At 41.6% G+C, this 14,477-nt stretch overlaps 1 long non-coding RNA gene across 2 annotated transcripts in view; it reads left to right on the plus strand.

The window, feature by feature from the left end:
• The window catches only part of LOC144667853 (uncharacterized), a 32,481-nt gene extending 19,226 nt beyond the window's left edge, over positions 1–13,255 (plus strand). For both annotated transcript variants that reach the window (XR_013573385.1, XR_013573386.1), the window contains exons 2-3: positions 7,990–8,022; positions 13,098–13,255. This is a non-coding gene — a long non-coding RNA (uncharacterized LOC144667853). The remainder of the gene's footprint in view (positions 1–7,989; positions 8,023–13,097) is intronic.
• Positions 13,256–14,477: the final 1,222 nt, after the last annotated feature.

A 14,477-nucleotide genomic window follows, 5' to 3' on the forward strand; every position in this document is an offset into this window, starting at 1 on the left:
TAATAAGTTCAGAAGGGAAGTGAAAAAGGAAATAAGACAGGCAAAGAGAGAGTATGAGAAGGAACTGGCAGCTGACATAAAAGGGAATCCAAACGTCTTCTATAGGTTTAGGAATAGTAAAAATGTATTAAAAGGAGGCATGAGGCTGATTAGGGTTCGAAAAGGGGATCTATGCATGGAGGGAGAGGGCAATGCTGGGATATTAAATGAACACTTTGCATATCTCTTTAGCAAAGAAGCAGATCCTGCCAAAGTCATAGGCCTGAATTTTTTGGTCATTGGGCACAAGCGATTGGCGGGCCCGTGAGCGGCCAGGAACCAGACTCTCGACTGCGATTAGCCCCCCGACTGCAATTAACGGCCAGCCAGCGTGAAACGCATGCTGAAAAGCTCAGCGCTGCCGGGGTGGGGGAGCGGGTAGAGGGTGGGCGATGATGTCACCGCAGGCATGGGTGGGCGCTGTGAGAGAGCTCCCTGGAGAGCTCCCTGAAGGCAGGCAGCTGCCTCAGGGAGCTGCAGACCTGCAAATAATGAAATGAAGCGGTAAAGAGCTGCAAAAAAATGTCCACGCATCACAATCAAGCACCTGGAAGCAAACCTCATAAAAATGCTGTCCGCGGATATTTCTTTTTATTTTATTTCCTAACGGAGATTTCATCCTGCCCTTGGATGAGATTTCATGAAAAATGTAAAGGCCGCCTGGCCGATTCGCCATTCCACCAACCGTAAGGTTGGACGAGCCATGAAAAATTGCAGACAATTGTGCCATTAGTGGGCTTAATCGCCTGCTTAATTGTTGGTGGGTGCGCGTTCGGCTTTTGCGCAAACCTGCTGAGTGAAATATCGCACGAGTGTGCAATGGTGTTAGGGCGCTTGCCCGATGTCATCTCGCGTGGTTTTACGCCCAATCAGGTCAGGCGCCCATAGTGTAAGAGGGGTAGAGACACTGGATGCACTAAAAATTGAAAAGAGGAGGTATCAGAGAGGCTGTTTGTACTTAAAATTAATAACTCACCAGAACCAGATCAGGTGTACCCGAGGATACTGAGGGAAGTAAGGGCAGAAATTGTGTGGCTCTGGCAATAATCTTCCAAACCTCCTTAAATACAAAGTTAGTGCCTGAGGACTGGTGAATTGCAAATGTTACAGCCTTGTTCAAAAAGGCTGAACCTAGCAACTGCCGGTCAATCAGTTTGACCTCCGTGGTGGGAAAGCTTTTAGAAACTATAATTTGGGACAAAATTAAGAGGCACTTGGACAAAAAAATGTAGATTTTTTTTGATGAAGTAACAGAGAGGATTGATGACGGTAATGCAATCGCTGTGGTGTACATGGGCTGTGGTTGTTCTCCTTAGAAAAGAGAAGCTTGAGAGTAGGTTTGATAGAAGTGTTCAAAATCATGAGTGATCTAGTTAAAGTACATAGAGAGAAACTGTTCCCATTGGTGGAACTATTGAGACCAGGGGAGAGCAACTTAATGTGTTTGGCAAAAGGATCAACGGCAACATGATTGTCATTACTCACTGGGGATAATGCGCTGTAATATCAAACCCCACTGTTCCCCAAACCATGACAAATGTGAAAAGTTTGACCAAATCACCAGATTGCCCCAATTCTACCTAACTGTTTAATTTAGATTAACAGAATACGAGTACCAGGTTTGTAAACTTAATAAGTAAATAACTATTTATTAAACAAATTGTCTTTAACCGGGGCAAAAGAAAGTAATATGGACTGCTAATTTCTAACTCTATAACTTAAACTCTACCCTTTCTTAAACCCCTATACACAAGCACACATACACGCACAAGACACACAAAACATGGATTTTAAGAATGAGGTAAAACAGTTCAATAGCACCAATCCAAAGTACAGGATTAGATGGGTTGATTTTGATTGATGTGTTTCAAACTCCTTGCAGTTTGTTGTTGATGACACGAGGTGGTCTCCCAGCACTTTCAGTCTGTAGTTCACTGGTTGAAAAACTTGCTTTTCAATGTCTCTACTGATGATTTTCCCCTTTTCCTCTTGACAGGGGCTTTCGGAGAAAGCAGGTTGCAGAGATGTAAGGAATAGCCAACCAGCTACTATGGCAGAATTACTGGAATCTTACAAACATAGGAGAGAGAGGTTTTAGGTCTTCCCTCTTTGCAGATTAGGAGCTGTTCTCCCTGCACACAAAACCTTGATCACGTGGTCAGGAGTCAATTAAAATGCTGTCAACAGACAGTTCCCCTTAGTCCAGAACTACTTTCTGGCACCATCCTGTTCTTTTATGGCACCCTCTGTTCCAGGATAGCAACATTTTAGATATCCCTCATCCTGCTCCAGTGAACATATCTTTCAACTGCAGCCATGGTAGTTTTTAAAGCCAATTCCAATTTTAAAGTCACAGACCAATAAAAATAAAAAAGATTCTTTACATACCTCCATGCTTAAAAAGGATGAATCGCCATTTAAAAAATGTGTTTCATCACAAGGTATGTGACACATGGGTAACGAAACATGAGACTTACATTCATTCATCCATCCTTCTCCTTTAAACTTATTTCAGTAATTTACACCCGGGACAATGCATCTGTGATCACATTATCTTTACTGGCAATGTGAACAATCTTTGCACTGAATGGTTGAAACAATAGACTCCATCTAAACAGTCGCACATTTCGAGCTTTAAACTTTTCAATGAACGTCAGCAGATTATGGTCAGTGTAGATTCGTGTTTCTTTGTTATCATGTTGGACATAAACTTCAAAGTGTTGAAGAGACAACAACAATGCTAGAGTTTCTTTTTCTACTCTAGAGTACTTCCTCTGATATTGATTTAGTTTCTTGGAAAAATGCTCCACCGGTTTCTCCATCCCTTTCCTTGCTTTTGGATTTTGCTCTTTTTTCTTGATATTTATATTTGCCCTGTTCCGCATCATTACTACTGGATTCAACCCAGTTTTCTTTGCGTTTTTGTCCTCTGCCTCCGCTTCTTGAGTTTGCATGTTTTTCTCTTTCTTTAATTTTTCTTTCACCCTGTCTTTACTTCTAAATTTGTCCCTTTTCCCCCTATCTTTGTCTTTACTCTGTTCTCTATCTCGGCTTCTAGATTTTGATTTGGCCCTTTTTTCTCGCTCTCTGCGTTTACTCTGCTTACGATCTCCACTTCTGGATTTCTCCTCTTTACCGTTACTCTGCTCTGGATCACGTGCGCTGGATTTTGACTTGACTTGTTTCTCTAACTCTTTTCCATTAGTCTGCTCTCGTGCTGCTTTACTTGCTCCTGTGAGTCTTTCTAGAAACATGGGCATGTATCCAATATGGAGGATTCATCTTGCTGCTTTAGGAACTTTTCCTCAATCACTTTCAATGTACCTCTTATTTCATGACCATAGATCAATTCAAATGGACTACATCCAGTAGATTCACTTGGAGAATCTCTGGTAGCAAATCATAAGAAATCTAATCCTTTGTCCCAATCCTTTGGGTATTCACGACAATAGGTCTTCATCATGGTTTTGAGAATCTGATGATATGTCTCTAAAGCTCCCTGTGTCTGTGGGTGATAAGCGGTAGACTTTAGTTGTTTGATACCCAAATTTCTGATTATGTCCTGGAAAATTTTAGACATGAAGTTAGAACCTTGGTCATGTTGTATTTCAATTGGTAGGCCATAACGGTTGAAAAACTGAGTTACCTTTTCCATTACCACCTTAGCTGTGATTGTTCTTAAAGGAATAGCTTCTGGAAATCGGGTGGTCATATCCATGATTGTAAGGACATATTAATGTCCTGCTTTCGTTTTGGATAATGGTCCAACACAATCTACTAATACCTGACTGCCTGGTTCTTAAAGGCTGGTTTGGGTATTAAAGGTGCTGGTTTGATTACATTTTGGTTTACCTACTACCTGACATGTATGACACTTCTTACAAAATTGTACTACATCCTTATGAATTCTCGGCCAGGTAAAATATCTGTTTATTGATGCTTGGGTTTTCCATATTCCTACATGTCCTGCCATGGGGATTTCATGTGCTACTTGCAACATCTCCTTACGATATTTGGGCAGTACCACTATCCGATGAACAACTGTCCATTCCTCATCAGCAGGTCTATGAGGGTGCCTCCACTTTCTCATCAGAACTCTGTTTTTAACGTAATAGCATTCCGGAACTCCTTCTGCCTCAGCTTCAGTGTGAGCTGACTGTGCTAACTTGTTTAACTCTGGATCAGCTTTCTGAGCCTCAATTAATGAAGACATGCTGACATGCCAAACACTTCCTTTGAATTATCCTCATCCTGAAAGAAAGTTTCGGCTATTCTAACCTCTGCTCGTGGCATTACTTTGTCCTCTGGTGATGGACTTTGTTTAACCATTGCTCTGGTCACCACACACGATGGAAAAATACCAGGAACTTGCTCTTGTAACTGCTCTGTCTTTTTAGCTTCTCTTGGACTTTCCGTAATTATGGGCAAAGCTATAACCTTCACACCTGCCAAATCATTCCCCAGGAGTAAATCAACCCCATTCTGGGTAATTTCTTAACCACTCCTACAACCACCGATCCAGACAACAAATCACACTCCAATTGCACTTTGTACAATGGAACTGAGATATCCTCTCCACTTATCCCATTTACTAATACTCTGGCTTTCATTGAACTCTCTGGAGGGAAAACTAAGTCCTTCTCCAACAAAAGAGTTTGAGCAGCTCCTGTGTTCCATAATATAGTTATGGGTTTAGCTGCATCATTTGATGAAAAAGGGGTTATCTTTCCTTTAGGCAAAAACCCTTTATATTTCACATCTACTTTATTCACTTCACCTGCGTTCACAGGAGTGGTTACCTCTAGTCCTTTATTTGTAGTTAAAGATACAATTTGATCTGCGGCATTTTCTTTTTGAGTTCCCTTTTCAGACTGACTCTTACAAACCCCAATAAGCCCCATGGGCTTCCCTTGCAACTTCCAGCATTCTGAACCAATGTGCTTTATTACAATGGAAACACTTAGGCCTTTGAATTTCACCTCCACCCTCAGTACCTCCCTTCCTGATCTGGGGAGGAGACCTCAGCTATCCATCCTTTACCCTGGCTACTTGCCTTCCTTTCACTCCCCCACTTTCTATCCTTTTCAAATTTATGGGGGTGATGGAAAAAAAGGTTTAGCTTTATGGATCAGCTTATAATCGTCAGCCATTACTGCTGCCTGTCTAGCAGTTGCAACCCTTTGGTCTTCCACATGGGTTCTTATTACAGAAGGTAGGGAGTTTTTAAATTCTTCCAAGAGAATGGTCTCTCTGAGAATGTCATAGGTAGTATCAACTCCTAATACTCATGTCCACCTGTCAAGACTATTTTGCTTAAGTCTTTCAGTTCAATGTAAGTTTGCCCAGGCTGTTTCCTTAAATTTCAAAACTTTTGTCTCTATGTTTCAGGGACCAACTCATATACACTCAAAATGGCCTTTTTCACCACATCATAATGCCTAGAAACCTCCTCTGACAGTGAAGCATAAATTTCCTGTGTTCTACCTGTCAATTTGCTCTGTGTGGGCAATGTCCAGTTTTCCTTCGGCCAATTCATCTGTTTAGCTACCTTCTCAAATGAAATAAAGAATGCTTCAACATCCCTTTCTTCAAATTTTGGAAGATTTTTGTACACATTTAAACACCTCCCCGCTGGATTCTGATCTGGACATAGCTCCTGTTTCATCTCCTGGTGTCTCTTTTTTTAACTGCCAGCATTTTAAGCTGGTGTTCCCTTTCTTTATCCTTCTCTCTTGTCTGGAATTCTCTGTCTCATTCTTTTTCTCTTTCCTCCTTTTCTAACCTCGCTATTTCTAATTCCCTTTGGATTGCCCTTTCTCTTTCCTTTGCTGCCTCCAGTTCCAATTTTTTTTTACTTGCGACTGAATTTGAGCCCATTCCAATGAATCACCCCTTGGAGAACTCGGTCTCTCAGGTATTCCTTCCAGTTTTAAATGCTGTGCCATCTCTTCAATTATCTCTGCCTTCCTTGCTTTGGCAGGCAATCCTACTCTTAATTTACTTGCCAATTTGATTAACCTGGCTTTTGGGATCCCTTGTAAAATTGTCATGGACATCTCTTCCACTTGCAGGAAAGCTTTAGCAGTTTCCAGTGCCATCTTATTTTGTTAGTACAAACCTGGTGTTTCCTTTTAGCTTCTATTACTTACTAAATCTACACCCAAATTGTCGTTGTCTTTTGTTCCAAAAGATCCTGGACTCAAGCCCCCAAACTTTGTCATGACTGACTGGAGATAATGCACTGTAACATCAAGGCCCACTGTTCCCTGAGCCCTGCCAAAAGTGAAAAGTTTGACCAAACCACCAGATTGCCCCAATTCTACCCAACTGTTTAATTTAGGTTTACAGAATATGAGCATCAGGTTTGTAAATTTAACATGTAAATAACTGTTTATTAAACAAATTGCTTTTAACCAGTAGCAAAAGAAAGAAATATGAACTGCTTATTTCTAATTGTATGACTTAAATTCTATCCCCTTCTTAAATCCCTATATACAAACACACATACACACACACATAAGGCACACAAAACATGGATTTTAAGGATGAGATAAAACAGTTCAATAGCACCAATCTGGAGTACAGGATTAGACGGGTTGATTTTGATTGATGTCTTCCAAATTCCTTGCAGTTTGTTGTTGATGACATGAGGTGGTCTCCCAGCACTTTCAGTCTGTAGTTCACTGGTTGAAAAACTTGCTTTTCAATGTCTCTACTGGTGATTTCCCCCTTTTCCTCTTGACAGGAGAGAAAGCAAGTTACACAGATGTGAGGAATAGCCAGCTAACTACTATGGCAGAATTACTGGAATCTTACAAACATAGGAGAGAGAGGTTTTAGGTCTTCCCTCTTTGTTGACTAGGAGCTGTTCTCCCTGCACTGTTACCACACAGAACCCTGATCACCTGGTCAGGAGCCAATTAAAATGCTGTCATCAGGCAGTTCCCCTTAGTACAGAACTACTTTGTGGCACCATCCTGTTCTTCTATGGCGCCTCTGTTCCAGGATAGCAACATTGTAGATATTCCTCATCCTGCTCCAGTGAACATGTCTTTCAACTGCAGCCACGGTAGTTTCTAAAGCCACAGTCCAATTTTAAAGTCACAGTCCAAGAAAAATATAAAATAGGTTCTTTACATGAGAAATAATATTTTTATGCAGTGACTGGTTTGGATCTTAGAAATTCATTACCTGAGAGTGTGGTGGAGGCAAATACATTCTTGGCTTTCAGAAAATAATTGAATAAGCACCTGTTAGGAAAAAAATGCAAGGCTGGGGAAAGAGCCAGTGTGTGTGATGAGCTGAATCACTCTTGTAGAGAGCTGGCACAGACATGATGGGCCAAATGATCTCCTTCTATGCTGTCACCATTCTATGATTCTATGGTTTCCAATGCTTTTGAAAGTCTCCATTTACGCTGCAGAATGTTGTCTACAATGGATCAACTCAATAATGGATGCACTTTTGCTTGAATGTTCCAAATTGTTTCACTGTGGCTAATTACTTAGTCAATGATTGGGGAAGGCCTATGTTGGGTAGTAATGCTTTGGCCTGCATTCGAGTGTGTAAATTGGAGAGAGTCTGGTGAGTGAGGGACTTCTAAGGGTTAATTTAAGGGTTAATTTCTATCTAAAGTCTAGTCTTTCTTTAATTTCGCAATTAACTAAAAGTTGCTCATTGGGTTAGGAGAAGGTGAGTTTTAGTCCAGCTTTAAAACAGGGGTTATACAGGCTCTACTTTCAGCTCAGCTAGTTAATTAGATAACTGGCTTAAACAGGTTTTCCGAAGCTAGATTCAGAGAGCATAAAAACAGGCCATCTACAGTTCTGCCTTTCCTGCACTGGAGTGCTGTTCTGGGCTGCATTAGAGGGCTTAAATTGGAGTTTGGTGAGTGAGAGCATTCAGTGAAGGGGGAAGATGGTGATCCTTTCATTTTCAATCTTTCCTCAGAAAGAAGAGCGTGGCCTTGGTAAATAGAACCTGGTGAGTATTTCTACTGTCCTTAATATTCTCTAAACTAGAGGCAGTAAAAGTAAAGGATGTAATTTAAGGGTAATCATGACGGGGCAGCTCGGCCACATGGAATGCTCCTTCTGTACGATGTGGGAAGCCAGGGATACTTCCAGTGTCCAGGGCAACTGCATATGCAGGAAGTGCCTCCACCAGCAGCCACTCAAAATCTATGTTTTGGAGCTGGGGTCACTGAGGAGAATCCACAAGGATGAGATCTTCATAGATATCACTTACAGTGAGGTGGTCACATTGCAGGTAAGGAGTGCACAGGCAGAAAGGGAATGGGTGACCTCCAGGGGGTTGGGGGTAGAAAAAAAAGTGGGGGAGCAATAGTGATATGGGATTCTATCGTAAAGGGAACAGATGGACGTTTCTGCGGCCGCAGACATGACACCAGGATGGTATGTTACCTCTCTGGTGCCAGACTCACTGGAGATATCACTGAGTGGCTGCAGGATATTCTGAAGGGGGAGGGTGAACAGCTAGAGGTCGTGGTCCATATCGATATCACAATATAGGTAAAAAGAGGGATGAGTTCCTGAAAGCAGAATATAGGAAACTGGGAAATAAATTAAAAAGCAGGACCTCAAGGGTAGTAATCTCAAGATTACTCCCAGTGCTACACGCTAGCAAGAGCAGGAGTAGGAGAATAGACCAGATGAATATGTGGCTGGAGAGATAATGTGGGAGGGAGTGATTTAGATTCCTGAGGCATTGAGACCAATTCTGGGAAATATGGGGCATGTACAAGTTGGACTGTTTGCAGCCCAGCAGGACTGGGACCAATGTCCTCGCAGGCATATTCACTAGTACTGTGGGGGAGGGTTTAAACTAGAGTGGCAGTCCAATGGGAACCTGAGCAGTGTTGCATAAGAGAGAGAAACAAAGGTAGAAGTGAAAGACAGAAAAGTAGAAAGCAAAAGTGGACAGCACAGGAAACAAGGGCTAGCAGAACATAGGGCCATAGTACAAAAAAATGTAAAAATGTTAGAAAGACAAGTCTAAAGGCGCTGTATCTGAGTGCATGGAGCATTCGCAATGAGGTAGATGAATTAACAGTGCAAATAGATTTAAATGAATATGAAACGATTGTGGTTACGGAGACATGGCTGCAGGGTGACCAAGGCTGAGAACTGGATATCCAAGGGTACTCAATATTTAGGACGGACAGGCAAAAAGGAAAAAGAGGTGGGGTGGGATGGCTTTGTTGGTTAAGAATGAAATAAGAATTAAATCATTGCGATAGTGAGAGAGGATATTGGCTCAGAAAATCTAGATGTAGAATCAGTCTGGGTGGAGCTAAGAAGCAACAAGGGGTGGAAAACATTAGTGGGAGTTGTCTATAGGCCTCCAATCAGTAGTGATAAGGTAAGGGATGGCATTAAACAGGAAATTATAGATGCATGTATCAAGGGTGCTACAGTAATCATAGGTGACTTTAATCTACATATAGACTGGGCAAACCAAATTAGCAATAATACCGTGGCAGATTAATTCCTGGAGCGTGTATGAGATTTTTTTTTAGACCAGTATGTCGAGGAACCAACTAGGGAACAGGCTAAAACAGAATTACCTGGAAAAACTCAGCAGGTCTGGCAGCATCGGTGGAGAAGAAATCAGTTAACGTTTCGAGTCCTCATGAAGGGTCATGAGGACTCGAAACGTTAACTGATTTCTTCTCCACCGATGCTGCCAGACCTGCTGAGTTTTTCCAGGTAATTCTGTTTTTGTTTTGGATTTCCAGCATCCGCAGTAGCTTTTAGCTTTTTGTTTTTATTATAGGGAACAGGCTATCCTAGATTTGGTATTCTGTAATGAGAAGGGGTTAATTAATAATCTTGTTGTGCGGGATCCTTTAGGGAACACTGACCATAACATGATAGAATTCTTCATTAGGAGGGAAAGTGAAATAGTCTGATCCAAAGCTAGGATCCTAAATCCAAACAAATCAAACTATGAAGGTTTGAGGTGTGAGTTGGCTAAGATAGGTTGGGGAACTTCATTAAAAAATGGATAGGCAATATTTAATATTTAAGGAACAAATGTATGCATTGCACCAGTTATACATTTCTTTCTGGTGCAAAAACACAACAGGAAAAGCAGCCCAACTATGGCTAACAAAAGAAATTAACGATAGTATTAGATCCAAAGAGGAGTCATATGGAGTTGTTAGAAAAAGTAGCAAGCCTGAGGATTGGGAGCAGTTTAGAATATAGCAAAGGGGGACCAAGAGATTGATTGAGAGGGGAAAAATAGAGTATGAGAGTAAGCTTGAAAGGAACATAAACATGGACTGTAAGAGCTTCTATAAGTAGGTGAAAAGAAAAAGATTAGTGAAGTCAAACATAGGTCCCTGACAGTCCAAAATGAGAGAATTTATAATAGTGAACAAGGAAATGGCAGAGCAATTAAACAATTACTTTAGTTCTGTCTTCATGGAGGAAAACACAAATAACTTCCCAGAAATTCTAGGGTAGCAAGGGTCTAGTGAGAAAGGGGAATTAAAGGAAAATAGTATCATTAAAATAAAATGCTGGAGAAACTAATGGGACTGAAAGCCAATAAATCTCCAGGGCCTGATAATCTACATCCTAGGGTACTAAAGATGGTGGCCATGGAAATAGTGGATTTGTTGGTGTCATCTTCCAAAATTCTGTGGATTCTGGAACAGTCCCAACAGATTGGAGGGTGGCAAATGTAACCCCACTATTTAGAAAAGAAGGGAGGAAGAAAACAGGGAATTACAGACCAGTTAGCCTAAAGTCGATAGTAGGCAAAATGCTAGAGTCTATTATAAAAGATGTGATAACAGGACACTTAGAAAATATCAATGGGATTACACAAAGTCAAAATGGATTTATGAAAGGTAAATCATGTTTGACAAACCTACTGGAGTTTTTTGAGTACATAACTAGCAGAATATATAAGAGAAAACCAGTGGATGTGGTGTATTTGGATTTTCAGAAAGCTTTTGATTAAGTCCCACTTAAGAGGTTAATGTGCAAAATTAAAGCACATGGGATTGGGGGTAATATATTGGCATGGATTGAGAATTGGATGGCAGCCAGGAAACAGAATAGGAATAAATGGGTCTTTTTCAGAGTGGCAGGCGGTGACTAGTGGGTTACCGCAGGAATCAGTGGTTGGGCCCCAGCTATTCACAATATATATCAATGATTTGGATTAAGGAACCAAATGTAATATTTTCAAGCTTGCTGGTTACACTGAACTTGGTGGGAATGTGAACGGTGAGGAGGATGTTAAGAGACTTCAAGGCGATTTAGACAAGTTGAGTGAGTGGGCAGATACATGGCTCATGCAGTATAATGTGGATAAATGTGAAGTTATCCACTTCGGTGGGAAAAACAGAATGGCAGAGTATTATTTAAATGATGATAGATTGGGGAATGTTGATGTACAAAGGGACCTGGGTTCCTTGTAATCCAATCACTGAAAGCAAGCATGCAGGTGCGGCAAGCAGTTAAGAAGGTAAATAGCATGTTGGCTTTCATTCAAGAGGACTTGAATACAGGAGCAAGGATGTCTTACTACAGCAGTTGTCAGGGCCTTGGTGAGACCACACCTGGAGTATTGTGTGCAGTTTTGATCTCCTTACCTAAGAAAGGATATACTTGCCATTGAGGGAGTGCAGCACAAGGTTCACCAGACTGACCCCTGGGATGGCAGGGTCGTCGTATGAGGAGAGGTTGGGTTGACTAGGCCTGAATTCACTGGAGACTAGAAGAATGATAGGGGTCTAATTGAAATGTATAAAATTCTGACAGGGCTGGACAGACTGGATGCAGGGATGATGTTTCCTCTAGCTGGGGGTCACAGTCTCAGGATATGGGGTATACCATTTAGGACTGATGAGGAGAAACTTCTTCACTCAGAGGGTGGTGAACCTGTGGAATTCTTTACCACAGAAGGCTGTGGAGGCCAAGTCAATGAATATATGTAAGAAGGAAATAGATAGATCTGTAGACTCTAAAACCATCATAGGTATGGGGAGAGTGTGGGCGTATGGCGTTGAGATCGAGGATCAGCCATGATCATATTGAATGGCGGACCAGGTTTGAGGGGCCAAATGGTCTACTCTTGATCCTATTTTCAATGTCTCTATGACTAGTCCCTGGCTGCCAAGAGTGCCTTAGCTGCTGTCCTCAGGGCGCTTATGTTTTGTAGCTACCTTTGCTCACATTGGTATCTGGGTTGGTGCTTGCATTGAAGCTGGAAGTACCTAATTTGGTGTTGTTTGGGGTGAACACTGAAAGGAACACTTCCTTAGTGAAGTCCCATCATTAGCAAGGCACTTATATAAATACAGTGGAAATGAATCTCTGCTAATCTGATGACAGCCTGTGCAGGGTATACTGGAAAGGCACCAGAACCTGAAAGCACTCCAATTCATGGATCTCGGTATAAACACATTATCCACCAATCCAAGGTATAAAAACAAAAAACTACTGCGAATGCTGGAAATCCAAAACAAAAACAGAATTACCTGGAAAAACTCAGCAGGTCTGGCAGCATCGGCGGAGAAGAAAAGAGTTGACGTTTCGAGTCCTCATGACCCTTCCGCAGAACTGAGTAAAGTTAGGAGAGGGGTGAAATATCACCACCTTCAACACCTCTTTGTTCCTTTTGTCTGTGACATCTTTTGATTATCTGCTCCTATCACTGCTTGCTTGTCCCTACAACCACCCCCCCCCAACCTCTCTCCCCCCGCCCCCCACAACCCCCCACCTTAAACCAGCTTATATTTCACCCCTCTCCTAACTTTACTCAGTTCTGCGGAAGGGTCATGAGGACTCGAAACGTCAACTCTTTTCTTCTCCGCCGATGCTGACAGACCTGCTGAGTTTTTCCAGGTAATCCAAGGTATAACATGCCTTTGCCTATTTATTTGTATTTATGCAGTAGGTACTCTCCCGAACAAAATAAAGATTGAAATTTTCATTGTAGCCGAGTATGAATATCTTTTCCTATTTGTTTTGTTGGGAGTCTACTAGATTTTAACACTTTTAATTACTTTGTTGTGACAGGTTTCGTTCATGACTGTGTCTGTAGCTGAAACCAATAACTGCCCCAACATCTCAACCCAGGATGGAAATTGAAGGACGTGAGATGGATTTACAGCCAAGTTAAAATTTAAAGAAATCTTACTGTGTTTATATTCAAAATAAATGTTGATTTAAGAAAATGGTGGATTAAACAATTTCCAGCTCATACTGTGAAACAACTCATTCTATTCCAGCATCATAATTATATAATATCCCCACTGTTTTCAGTTTTACCATCGTCCTCAATCACAGACCTTCAAAAACCTCATCTTCACTTTCTGGTTTTCCTGATTAACTCAAATGAATAGTATCCAGTTATGAGGGGAGCTGGTGGTGTAGTGGTTATATCACTGGACTAGTAATCCAGTGGTTTAGATGAATGCCCTGGGGGCATGGGTTCAAATCCTACCATAGCAGCTGGTAGTGCTTGAATTTGACTAATAAAACTGGAGTATGAAACTAACAGTGACCATAAAGCTATCATTGATTGTTGTAAAACCCCATCTGGCTTGCTAGTGACTTTTAGGGAAGGAATTCTGCAACCCTGGCCTGTGACTTTAAAATCACAGAAATGTAGTTGACTGTACCCTCTGCAAGCCAAGCTATTCAGTTCAAGGACAATTGGGAATGTGCAACAAATAGTGGCCTTGCCAGTGATGCCCACATTCCATGAAAGAAAGAATATATTCAAAAAATTCAGGACACAAAACAAGCAATTTGTGCACAGCAAGCCCCCAAAAAACAGCAGTGTGATAAAGAGCTTTTGTGATGTTGATTGAGGGATAAATATTGGCAGGACACCGGGATAACTCCTCTGCTCTTCTTTGAAATCGTGCCATGGGGTCTTTTATTCACACCCGAAAGGCAGTTTGGGGCCTCGATTTAATGTCTCATCCAGTGCAGTGACAGTACAGAACTGCCTTGGAGGGCCAGCTTTGAACTTTATCTCTGGAGTGGGACTTAAATACACAATTTTGGAACTCAGAGGTGAAAGTGCTACCAACTGAGCCAGGGCTGACACTAGTGCATCATGCAAAAAGGAGTGCCTTTGGTGACATATTCCCATGGTAACTAGAAGCTCTATAATGACGACATCATGGTGACACCAGGGAATATCATGTTATGACGTTTTGCTCTTGGCAACATGGAATGTTGTAGGATGTTGTCACCGTAGCAACCAGGAATCCCCCTCATGCAACAAGATTAATGCAAAGGAGGAATTCCCTCTAATAGAATCATAAGTACAGTACCATGTCCCATGACATCATCAGCGTAGCAACAATCATTAAACATTAAACTGACACTGGAACAGCTGTTTGCAGTTTGCGCCAATGACACTAATCTCAGCATCAGCATTGCTTT

The sequence above is a fragment of the Cetorhinus maximus genome, chromosome 25, assembly GCF_964194155.1.
Source record: "Cetorhinus maximus chromosome 25, sCetMax3.hap1.1, whole genome shotgun sequence".
Lineage (NCBI taxonomy): Eukaryota > Metazoa > Chordata > Chondrichthyes > Lamniformes > Cetorhinidae > Cetorhinus > Cetorhinus maximus.